The 13,262-nt window shown below is 41.4% G+C and overlaps 1 pseudogene; it reads left to right on the forward strand.

Annotated features, from left to right (window-relative positions):
• The first annotated feature begins 597 nt into the window (after positions 1–597).
• LOC125939085 (coiled-coil domain-containing protein 112-like) lies at positions 598–12,990 on the forward strand (annotated as a pseudogene).
• The last annotated feature ends 272 nt before the right edge of the window (positions 12,991–13,262 follow it).

A 13,262-nucleotide genomic window follows, 5' to 3' on the forward strand; every position in this document is an offset into this window, starting at 1 on the left:
ACATGAAGGCTTATAGAGGAATGTGCCTGGGCCACGAATATGCATAGAATTCTCCATCAAATCTCTTCCTGTTAGTGACACCATGAGGAAAATCATCCTATTCAAACAATAGCAGAAGAAATTCTAGTGATCCAAACCTTTTTAAAGCATGACTAGACATCCTAGGATAAGGAGACATGTGAGAAATACCACCAGCATTAAAGAGAACAAGCAAGGCCAACATACAAAACACTGACTTGAGGAATTAATAATAATCTGAGGTATAAACTATCTTGAATTTACGTATACTAAGTTCTCCATTCTAACAGCCTTAAGAGGTAGATACTGTATTACCTCATTTTATGGAAGAAGAAATTAAGGTACGGTGCAGCCACAGGCCTGGCTACACATGCAGGGAACAGTCTGTTCCTTCTATGAAGTGTCCCCTGTGCGAACCCCTAGGCCCACCTGGCTAGAGTGGCTCCAGCATGTCTAAGAGAAAAGAATTCAGAATGGAATTCAATCATCTCAGCTTCAAAACAGAAAGCTGAAAGCTACTGGGAATGAGAAAGCTAAGATAATGCTTAAAGCAGACAATTTTTTTAAATCAAATTATTAGCAGAAAAAGATAGTCTTTTCTACAACCAAAAAAAAAAAAAGAGACTATTATTGAGCATATTGTAGTGGAAGAATTGGAATATAAATTATTGGCAGGAAACTAGGAAGAGCGAAAATCTAGCAACAATTGGCCCAAATGCATAATAATGTAAAGAGACTCCAGCATTAGTGAAAATTACATGTAATTTTATTGAAAGCTCAGAGAAATAATGGAAACAGTTGAAAATGCAATGAACACTCTTAAATAAGAGCAGAGGTTGATATATGAAGAGCTTATTAAAGAAGAGAAAACAACCAATGACTTGAGTGCCATATCCAGAAAAACTGACACACAGCCTTTGGATCACTCAGAAACACAGAGTTTTCACAGCCACGTCCAGAAAAGTTCCCGTAGACAAAGTACCATCACACGCTTTCAAGAGAAGTGCAGATTCTGAAAAATTCTTTCAGCAAACCGGAGGATGACATGGGCACTGGACAATTATGATTACCAGAACTTTGTAAAAGTGAGAAACATAAACAGAAGCCAACATTAAAGGGAGAAGTTCCTTTTTTTTTTAAATTTTTAAAATGTTTTTATTTGAGAGAGAGAGAGAGAGAGAGAGAGAGAGAGAGAGATAGCACATGAGCAGGGGAGGGGGAGAGAGAGAGAGAGAGAGAGAGAGAGAGAGAGAGAGAGAGAATCTGAAGCAGTCTCCAGGCTCTGAGCTATCAGCACAGAGCCCGATGTGGGGCTTGAACTCATGAGATATGAGATCATGACCTGAGCTGAAGTCAGACGCTTAATTGACTGAGCCACCCAGACTCCCCTGGGAGAAGTTCTTAGAACACTACCCTGGAAGAACATAGTATGAAGTGGAACAGCAGAAGAAAATTATAGAAAAATTCTGTTTCTAGAAGAAAGAGAAATAAAGTCTGTTAAGAACTGTAAAACTAAGGGGTGCCTGGGTAGCTCAGTTGGTTAAGTGTCCGATTCTTGATTTCAGCTCAGGTCATGATCTCATGATTTGTGGGCTCCAGCCCCATGTCAGGCTTTGGGCTTACAGCACAGAGCCTGCTTGGCATTCTCTCTCTCCCTCTCTCTCTACCCCTCCCCGGCTTACTCTCTCTGTCTCTCAAAATAAATAAACTTAAAAAAAAAAAAAAAAGAACTGGAAAACAAACTGGAAAACTGCAAAAAGGTAGGGAGTTTTCAAGTTAAAGACAGATGATATACTTCTGCTTGTTCGTGATAAACAAGAAGATGATGAAAGTAAAAAGAGGAACAAAGAAGAAACAAATTTCCAGTTGAAGCTTGCAAAAAACAGGAACAGGAAAGTATATAAATGTCAATGAAATACATTTTTCATGTTTAAAAGAAGAGAATGAGAAAAGTGTAGCAGAAAGAGCATGGATGCTCATTTAAACTAAAGTTACTAGTAGAAAGTTACACCCAGGAGAAGAAAAAATAGGAAGACTTTTGAGGCTTGAAAAGGAGATATGGGCAAAGGCAGAAAAAAGGAAAACTGCTGCCAGGTTTCAAGAAAGAGATTTACATAAACTTGAATAAAAATTTCTGGATAGGCAGGGTGCCTGCGTAACTCAATCAGTTGAGTGTTCCCCTCTTGATTTAGGTTCAGTTCACGATCTCAGGGTTGTAGGATCGAGCCCCATGTCAGGCTCTGCACTGAGTGTGAAGCCTGCTTTGGATTCTCTCTCCCTCTCCCTCAGTCCCTCTCCTCACTCACTCTCTCTCTCTCTCTCTCTCTCAAATACAGAAAAGAAAGAAAGTAAGAAAGAAAGATCTAGATAGGCAAAGGAAGAGGAGAGGACAGAAAACCAAGAAGACTGGAAAAATTAATAGTGAAAACATGCTAGTAGATATCCCTCTAGGCTTTACAAACTTATCAAAGTTTGGAAAGAATGGACCAAATATATAGGGCCAAGTTCTGGGACACTTCTGCCTATTCCCCACTGGGCACAGGATACTGTGAGAAAGGAATAAACAGAGACCCAGAAAGAGCTCCTAAGTGTTAAAAATGCAAATAAGTTCTGGCACAGACACTCAGATCAATGGAACGAAATAGAGAACCCAGAACTGGACCCACAAATATATGGCCAACTTATCTTTGACAAAGCAGGAAAGAATATCCAATGGAATAAAGACAGTCTCTTCAGCAAGTGGTGCTGGGAAAACTGGACAATGACATGAAGAAAAATGAACCTCAACCACTTTCTCACACCATACACAAAAATAAACTCAAAATGGATGAAAGACCTCAGTGTAAGACAGGAAGCCATCAAAATCCTCCAGGAGAGAGCAGGCAAAAACCCCTTTGATCTTGGCTGCAGCAACTTCTTACTCAACACATCTTCGGAGGCAAGGGAAACAAAAGCAAAAAATGAACAATTGGGACCTCATCAAAATAAAAAATCTTCTGTACGAGTGAAGGAAACAATCAGCAAAACTAAAAGGCAACTGGCAGAACGGGAGAAGATATTTGCAAACGATATATCAGCTAAAGGGTTAGTATCCAAAATCTATAAAGAACTTATCAAACTCAACACCCAAAAACAAGTAATCCAGTGAAGAAATGGGCAAAAGACATGAATAGACACTTCTCCAAAGAAGACGTCCAGATGGCCAACTGACACATGAAAAAATGCTCAACATCACTCATCATCAGGGAAATACAAATCAAAACCCCAGTGAGATATCACCTCACACCTGTCAGAATGGCTGACATCAACAACTCAGGCAACAACAGATGTTGGCGAGGATGCGGAGAAAGAGGATCTCTTTTGCATTATTGGTGGCAATGCAAGCTGGTGAAGCCACTCTGGAAAACAGTATGGAGGTGCCTCAAAAAAATAAAAATAGAACTACCCTACAACCCAGCAATTGTACTACTAGGCATTTATCCAAGGGATACAGGTGTACTGTTTCAAAGGGGCACATGCACCCCAATGTTTATAGTAGTACTATCCACAATAGCCAAAGTATGGAAAGAGACCAAATGCCCCTCAATGGATGAATGGATAAAGAAAATGTGGTATATATATACAATGGAGTATTACTCAGAAATCAAAAATAATGAAATCTTGCCATTTGCAACAGCGTGAATGGCACTGGAGGGTATGATGCTAAGCGAAATTAGTCAGAGAAAGAGAAGTATCATATGACTTCACTCATATGAGGACTTTAAGATACAAAACAGATGAACATAAGGGAAGGGAAGCAAAAATAATATAAAAACATGGAGGGGGACAAAACATAAGAGACTCAAATATGGAGAACAAACACAGGGTTACTAGAGGGGTTGTGGGAGGGGGGGTGGGCTAAATGGGTAAGGGGCACTAAGGAATCTACTCCTAAAATCATTGTTGCACGATATGCTAACTTGGATGTAAATTAAAATAAATAAATAAATAAATAAATAACATCAGATAAGAAGACATACAACAGAAAACAATAAACAGAACAATCTTGTGCACGTAAAAAAAAATGCGAATAAGTTCAATAAAACAATATAAGGACCAGAAAACTATTTCCCAGAGCTACCAAGATAGTGAGTAGTTCCAGGGGATTCCGTTTACGCATTCAGTCATCTGCGGTGACTGAATCTAGCAGTTACTAGAGCCGTTCCCATGGTTAGGGAGTCAGGTTGCTGCTGCTGCAAAGGGCCTGCGGTGACAGCTACCTCTGGTCCCTGAGCTCACCTAAGAACACAACCTGACAGCACCTTGCCTGCTCCCCTGCAGCACCTTTTGCCTCCTACTCTGGGGATTCCTTGTGGTTGCTGAGGAACTTCTTGGCACCAACAACTACACAACCTGCAATTATTGAGGGGTTACCCCACGGAACAGTCCTTGACCAAAAGGAGAGGGGACTGGGCAAACACTCTTTCCCTTCAGAGGGACTGTGTGGAGATGCATACCTTTCAGTTTCTTTTCTGAAGCTATGCTGTGGGACCTAGGACCCAGCACTCGGCTTTCATGAAGCTGTGGCCTTCTCAGTAATACTCTTTCCTCTCTTGCCTCACACCTGTTCCTCTCACTCCTGGTTCTCTGGTACTGCACTCCCCAGTAGTAAGATTTTACCTCAGGTGCTGTCTTCTAGAAAATCCAGTCCAACACAATATAGTCTTCGAGAAGGGCAGAATCGGTCCTGAGATGTTACAGTCATGACCACTCTTCCCGGAAGAAACTGCATCTCATGGGATCTTGGGAGTTCTTCTGAGGTAGGCTGGGGAGTCCTGAGATGAGAAACACCTGAGTGCTGGGTGCCAGAGGCACCTGAGCTCCTCCGTAAGGCATCTGGCTCACGCCACCTATCAGCCAAACCCCAGCGCTCCCGGAAGCATTGGCTCCCCCTGCCCCTTCAGAGTCACAGTGCAGTGGGCCTTGCCCCAGGGGCCTGGCCATCTGTGGGGGAATAGGCTCTTGCCCAAAGGTGGTGCAGGAGCCAACCACTGAGGCCAGACGTAGGGCAGCAACTGTACATATGTGGGCTGCAAATCCATAGATTTCCAGGAAGGCTCACCATGTACCCAGACAAGGAATGAAAAAAGACCATTTCTTAGACCTATCAGCATGACATTTCAAAACAATAAATAAACAAAAGATTATAAAAGCTTCAATGGAAAAAAAAAATAATACATCATTTACAAAGGAACAAGAGTCAATCTGGCATAGCACCCCTAGAGGCTAGAAACAGGGGAGAAATGCCTTCAAAGATTACAATCAGCCAAACTCCCAGCCAGGGTGAAAGCGAAACAAAACAAAGAAACAATTCAGACGTGCAAAGAATTAGATAATTTACCCCATACACATCTTATTAAAAGAAGTTACCCAAGAATGTATTCCAGGAAAACAGGCATATTCAAGAAAAAGGAAGACTGAGAGGACAGTGATTTCAAGTTGGAAGGGCAAAAAAGAGTTCTAGGATAACAGATAAGCAGACCGCTAAAAACAAAACCAGCCAGACTGGAATAGGAGAACGGAAGTCTGGGGGGAAAAGGGAGCTGCACGGGCTAGTATGATGTAAAGTCTGAAAATGTGAAGAAGCTGGTCAAGGCAAATGCCACAAGAAATCAAGAAAGCAATTTGAAATTCTAGGCAAAATACCTAAGAAAGTCATGACCTAAAAATGAAGGAGATTATGATGTTACATAATTTTAAGTAATTGGGGAGTATAAGAAAAGTTAATCCATTTGACCTTGATGCTTGGAATTGTCCAGCAGTGGCATATGGGTCAGGAAATCAGGGAAGGAAGTGTAATTCCAGCCCACTATTTGGCAACATTGTAATTTCCTTCACAGTGGGGGATGTTTACAGAGTAGCAATAATAGAATGCTGTTTGTTGGTTTCCATGTTTTAGCATGAATGTATATATAAAGCAAGAGAGGTTTGGTTACAGTGGAAGGGATAAAATGTAATGATAAACTCTGAGTGTAGTTGATGGAAGACTGGAGGTAGAAGGAGAGGGATGGTAGGAGTGTTCATATTCTTATCTCACAGAATGGGGAAATAAGAAATACTCTTGAAGGTGTATGGAAAATTCAGCCGCAAGAGTCAGATGACTTTGGGATTAGAGTGCAATGAAAAGTGAAGAGCAAAACCTAGGATAGAATCCTAAAGAATATCAAAAGTTAAAAAGGGGCTCCTGGGTGGCTCAGTCAGTTAAGTGTCTGACTTCGGCTTAGGTCATGATCTCACAATTCGTGAGCTCGAGTCTAGCATTGGGCTGTCTGCTGTCAGCACAAAGCCTGCTTTAATCCTCTGTCCTCCTCTCTCTCTGCCCCACCCACCCCTCAAAAATAAATAAACATTAAAAAAAAACACAGGTAGCACAGTAAGGACACTGTGAAGGCACAAAAAGGGAAGCAGAAGAGCAAAGGAAGAAGGTGAAGGAAAGGAAGCCTTGGGGAGAGGAAAAACTCAACTGTAACAAATGCTACTGAGGTCCAGCCAGATAAGGACTGGGTGTGTCCTTTGGATTTGGCCGCAGGGTGAAGAATGATGGGAGCTGTAGCCAGGAAACAGTGTGTTGACTAAGAAAGTGAGGCACAGGTGCAGCAGGTTTGGGTGATGCTGAAGTTTGGGAGTGAAGGAAAGTAAAAGGGTAGCAATCAATGACACTGGATCATAGGACCATTTTGGAGTTGTCAGATATAGAGGGAGATGGACACTTTCAAATGCCGTTAGGAAGGTGGCGGTGGAGAGGGAGGGGTGAAGCCGGAAGGATGTGGGCTGATGGACTCCAGAGACCAGAGAACAAAGTCCACAAGAAAGGGCACTTCCTCCTTTGCAGCAGGAGGATGGAGGGATCGGCTGATGTAATTATAGTTAGATGTGCAGCAGCAGGAATTTGGGGAAGTTCCCGTCTGACAGCTTCTGATTCCTCTATGAAGGAAGAGGCCTGCCCAGGTCTGCTGAAAGAGAACAAACAAGCAGATTAGGGCTTGCTTTATTGCGTGACTTTTTCTTCAGCACTCAGCAGTCTAGGGTGAGGCAAGGCAGGTGGAGAGCTGAGTCCATTCAAGAATGGGGTTTTGCCAGGTGGGTGTAAGAGGCAAATAGATACTTTCTGGGAGCACAAATGGGGGAAGGCAGGGGCAGGCCAATTAGCAAAGGCTAATTGTCAAAAGCTAATTCTGCAAATAGTGAAAAGAACTTCAATTATGTACTGAAATAAACTTTTTTTTTAAATGGAAAGCAGGAAACAAGAGGGCTATAAGATGCAATTTGAATAATGAGTCTAACACAAATAATGTTTACATTTAGGACTTATTAACCTAACTTGGGCTGGAGGAAAGCTCTGAATGCTTTCAGGGGCAACTGAAAAATTCCAGAATGTAGGGTTTCTCTGCTACTTAAGCTCAGTCTTAGCAGACAATCGAGAAGCATCCTAGAGAGATAGGCCCAGCCCACCTCATGTTTAGGTGCCAGTTAGGTCAGGAAACATCTGATTGTAAATTTCTATGGAACTGTTCCACTGTGATGGGAAAGATGCATGCAAATGTGGACCATTCTGGAAAAGGGCTTGATATTCCTGAAGGCAGCCAACTGGGCATTGTGTTTCCCTGGCCTCAGCTCTGCTCAGCTTTTCTGGAATGGCATTTTGGCAGCTCAAGTCCCTTCCTTCATCAGGCATCTGTGGGACTTTAGTGATGGTACTGGCTCAGGAAGAGAGCCCTGCCAGGTGATGGGGAAATCCAGTCCAATGGCACAATCATTTTGCAATGACTGAAAGAGCTGCTTTTGACTCAGGTCCGCTCAGAAGGTCTAGCAGTCGGGATTCTGTGGCATGAAGACAAAGAGCTCCCCATATTAGGGTATTTTGGGAGATACGAGGCATTTCTGAAGGAGACTGAGATGCGAAGTGTTTGGGCACTGTTGCTATATACCCCATAAAATAGACCTGACCAAGGTCTATTATTAGAGACTAGTTTCAGCCTCTTCTCTTTGCTGCTGTTGCCTGCAAGCTCAGAAGCATCACTTAGCAATACACTGACACATGCTTTTTGTGCCAGAGGAGGCTGAGAGGAGAAGGAAAGTGGGGACTGTGTCTGAGTGACCCTGGCTGACAGAAATCCCAGGGGAGAGTATGTGACAGCTTTAGCTTTGTGCTTCATACTAGAATGATTGCTTGGTTTGGACTGCATCATCACTCCTTTGCACTCTCAAGGACATACAGAGATGCACATTCCTTTGTTCATTTATTTATTTGAACATTTGTTTAGGATTTTTATGTGCCATGCACTGTGCTAGAAATCAGAGATGGAAATCCTAATGAAAATAACATCCTTATTCATGAGGGTTCAGGGTCTGTTTCCTTCTTTTTCCTCTGAAATCCCCACAGCACATTTCTTGGGTCTCCTTTGAGACTTTCATTTCCCCTCACTTTGAGCAATAGTTATTTATTTAAATGTCATCCCCTTTTATACTTCTGGCTAGATTTTGCAAAATGGCTGTGGTGCATCTATTTGACCTGCAGATTTGTTTTTTTTTTCCTTTTACCTCACATACAACTTAAAAAAAAAACACACAAAAAAACCCCTAGAATAGTTACCAGATATAAAATTTAGAAGAATTCACCTAAAAATGTGGATTTGTAAGTTCTCTTAAAATATCAGAAGATCTGCAGCCCTGGGTACAGTTTCCCACATCCGAAACTGGGTCGTAGCTGCACTTTAATGAGCCTGCACTTTCCAGGACACCCAGTCATTTGCCTACTTGTAGTGCCTTTTTTGCCTCTGGAAATCTTGAGACTAGTTAGGAAAATATGATGGTAGACTAAGTGTGAGTCGGTAAGAACTTGGATCTGCTCCAAGTGGTGGCTGGGAAAAAAACAAGGAAAGAACACAAGAAAGAAAATGTAAAGGAAGAATGTTCAAGATTTAGTGATCAATGCAGTACGGCTTGAGGAGTTTTGACCCAGAGTGGTCAGCAGAGTGATGATGTTTATGATAAGCATGGTTGGTGGCCAGTCAGATGCTTTTTACCAGATGGTGCATATATCCTGCAGCTGCTTTGAGAGTTGGCTGGTAATGACTTGTAGTTGCCCCCTCCTCCAGAAAATTGCCATCTACTGAAGGAATGAGAGCACAAACACTGAGAGGTTACACATCGCGCTCTCTGGGGGAAACAGCACACAGTCGGTGATTCATTGACAAGGATGTACAAAAGACAATCCTTCTTGCATCATGGTGGAATCAGCTCAGTGGTACAATTTATGCTTCACAGTTCCCCACAGATCAGGCTGAAGCTGGATTCCAGTTGGGACCACTGCCTTATTTAGTTTCCTTCTCCTCCATAGGTCACTTGCTTGGCTCCTTTTATCCGGAGAGTGCTCTCTCAATAAATCATGAACACCAGAATCTCAGTGAATCTTGTATTCTTGGGAACGCAGGCTTAGATAGTGTTCATAACAGAATTATGTAGTTTAAAACCTGGGAAATGGCTGATGGTGGGGAGATAAGATCTAGGAGCTCCTCCCTGTAGGGATTCTTTTATAATCATGGTTTTATCTCTAGCTCCCAGCACAAGGCCTGGTAAATACATTGTGCAGCAAATTTTATTTTGTTTGTCAAATGGATTTGATTTGGAGTCTATTGAGTTCGAAGGAGCAGCAGGACATTCAGTGTTAGATATGGTACACGGGCACAGGAAAAGGATTGTGGCAGCATATTTTAGACTTTCACAGGGAAAGAAACAATTCAAGAAAGAGGCAGTAATTAGTGTCAAGTCCAAATAAAGTCTTGAGTCTTTTCAACGTAAAGCAGCCAATATTTGTCTTTATTTCAATTAGGTACATAACTCCAATTACTCTAGATCAATGATTACAGTCCTTTAGTAATGTTTGGGTAAAATTCCAATTAGTGAGTTTTGCTCCCTACTAGTAAGTAGGTCCAGTGGAAAAGATTAACATTTGATTGGGGGAGTACTTGTGGATTTTGTTTATTTCTTCCGTATTCTATTGCCAAACAATTGAGCAAGCCACCTGAGATTCTTTTAGGACAAGGGAGTGTGCAAAATAAATAAAATAATCAAGTGTTTGTTGTACTTACCCTTAAGAGATTTATGCCTATCTCTCTTCACCACATCGATTATGTTTTTTAAAAATAGAAATGAAAGAAAAACAGATAAGAGCATTCAGATATCCCAAAGATGACACTATTTATCTTTTCAAATACAAGTCTCCAGTAACCCAAGAAGAGTGGTTTTGAATGCTTTACATCTTGGTTGTCTAATTTCATCCCATAAACTGTAATTATAGCTCTTTATAACATGCTAAATAATTCCTCCCCTACTGGATGTTTATACCTTTCAAATATTTATAGACTGTCATCACTCCTTAGTCATCTCTTTGCAAAGTTGCACATATTTTGTTCCTATAATGTTTTTCATAAATCAATTTCCTCAATACTAAGCTGCTTTTCTTAGTTCTCCATTCAATTTGTCTCCATCTTTTTAATATAGTGCTAATCAAAGTTAAATGAGATATTTTGGGCTCAATTTATCCTAAGGCTGTTTGAGAGGGTTTCAAATTTCCTCACCTGGATTAGAGTTCCTCATTTATATATAGCTCAGAATAGTGCTGACTTTATCGGTGTTTTTATCATTTTACTTTGAAGAGTCATAATTAATTTCCCATGTAATGGCACTCAAAAATCTTTGTGCCATTACTGTTTCTTCACTGATCATTGAATATGCAGGAATTAAATGAGTTCAGAATAAATTTCTATAATTTGCTTCTTATTATGCAATATTGAATCACAGTTCCAGCTTCTTAATATCCATAAACTATTATTATTTCTCATTGTCCTTCCAAATCAGTAATATCTGGAAACTTAAAAAAATATTCCTTTCATTCTAGATTGTTAAGAAAGATATTAAATTCTTCCTTGCAACTACATTTTTAGTCTTTCAACATAATGATTTCTTTTCAACCAATGTTTCAGTTGCACTGGCTGTGTCATTATTATGATAATTTATTAAGACAATTCCCTTTGCTAATTATATCTTAAGTATATCCTCCTGCTGATGGGATACCATACATACACCCTGAGTGTAACAGATGTATAAAAATAATATGAAATGCTCAATATTATCTTCTTCAAGTAACATCATTCCTCAACAACCATTTCCTATATTTATATATTTCAAGTTTTAAAACATTTTCACTTCCCTTTTTCAGGTTAAAAGCCTCATGGGAGGGGTACCTGGGTCACTCAGTCAGTTAAGCCTCTGACTTCTGCTCAGGTCATGATCTCCCAGTTCATGGGTTTGAGCCCAGCATCCAGCTCTGTGCTGACAGCTCAGAGCCTGGAGCCTGCTTTGGATTCTGTGTCTCCCTTGCTCTCTGCCCCTCCCCCACTCATGCTCTGTCTCTGTCTCTGTCTCTCTCTCTCTCAAAATAATAAATAAGCATTTAAAAATTAAAAAAAAAAGCCTCATGGGGCACCTGGATGTGTCAGTTGGTTAAGCATCCAACTCTTGGTTTTGGCTCAGGTCATGATCTCATGGTTTGTGAGTTCAAAGCCCCACATCGGGTTCTGCACTGACAGCTTGGAGTCTGCTTGGGATTTTCCATCTCCCTCTCTCTGCCCCTCCCCTGCTCACTCGTGCTCTCTCAAAAATAAATAAATAAACATTAAAAAAAAAAAAAAGCCTCATATGAGTTCCTAGTGCCACATGGGTAATAATGTGGGTGTGGCCCCTGAAGGGCCCACTCACTCTGACCCCACTCCACCTCCCTGTTCCCAGCTCTTTTCACTCAGGCTCCAGAGCCCTATGCTCCCACCACACACAATGGATTTCTTTGAAGACTTTAGAAGGATCTCCACAGAATTCATTGTTCCCTCTCCCAGTGCTTATTACCTTAATTTGTACCTCTATAACAGCCTTTGTTTCACTCAAAGCTTTACTGTTATTTGTTTGTATACATTGTTGTCTCCCACACATCATTCTGTGAGTTTTATTTTTCCCTGCCTAGTGCCTCATAGGAGAAGTACTGAAAAAGTGTTGAATAATGGCGACTCCAGATTTTCTACCTAGGGTTTTGGGTCATAGTCTAGTTGGGTGGGGGGGTGTTGGAAACTAGAAGACCTGTCCTGAAGCTGTGTTGGTAGAGCAAACACATGACATTTACTTAGATTGCTTATTTGGGAGTGACTCTGGATGACTCGATAGAGGTCATAGGGGGCTACAAACCTCTGTGCACCCTTTGATGTTGGAAACAATCAGGGAGGAAGGAAATGAGGACAGTAAGGCTCAGAATGGTGAAAGGACTTGCAGAAGTCACCCTGTGATAGACTGGATTAAAAATCATGGGCTTGGGTTTTCACTCTTGCTTGTGTTCCCATGATTCATTATTCTGTTTTACTTGGGTGTTTCTCTTAATGCCTAATTCCTGACTCATAATGACATCTGACAAAACAGATGACATTTTTCTACCCTCATGTAATCTGTTTGGAAGATAGAATCACCTTGTACCATCCTGACCCCATATTAATCAGTGTCTAGTCAGGAAAACAGAAACCACTCTAGGTTCTTCAAACAGAGGGACTTTATACAAGGCCTTGGTTTCAATGGTGTAGGAAAACCTGAGGGAGCAAAAGGCAGAAGGTGGGGTAACCAAGAGTTAGTGATTGTAAGAAGTCACCACCAGCCCTGGCTGGAGGAACACAAGGAAAGACACAGTGTTGCCAGACCCAGGATGATTCTCACAGTGGGCATCGCTGGAGGCCAGAAGCCACACCACTGACAAATCCATTGTCATTGCTGCTGCAGCTGCTGAAGGCCACGGAGGGCACAGCCAGCTGGCTTCATGGCTGCTTTTGTGCTGCTTTAACTGTGAACAGTGCCATCAGCCCCAGTCCACAAGGCCAAAAGGCCATTGAAGCCTGAGACCATCCACTGCTGTCAAAAACAGAATTTGTTTAGAAAAATAAAAATAAAATTTCCCTTTTCCTTCAGCTTTCCGATCTTCTGCTAGTGCCTCTTTTTGGAAGAAGTGATCCAGAAGTCATCTGGCTAAGAAATCAGGGAAATTTAATTTTCAGTGTTTCAGGCCTAGAATGTGAGAAGATAGAACAGAAACTAACAAAAATGGGGAAATGAGTGTCACACACCCCTAATTCCACCAAATCTTTGGCATAATTCCAATCTTCTACTCTCCC

The sequence above is a fragment of the Panthera uncia genome (genome assembly GCF_023721935.1).
Source record: "Panthera uncia isolate 11264 chromosome B2 unlocalized genomic scaffold, Puncia_PCG_1.0 HiC_scaffold_24, whole genome shotgun sequence".
Classification (NCBI taxonomy): Eukaryota; Metazoa; Chordata; class Mammalia; order Carnivora; family Felidae; genus Panthera; species Panthera uncia.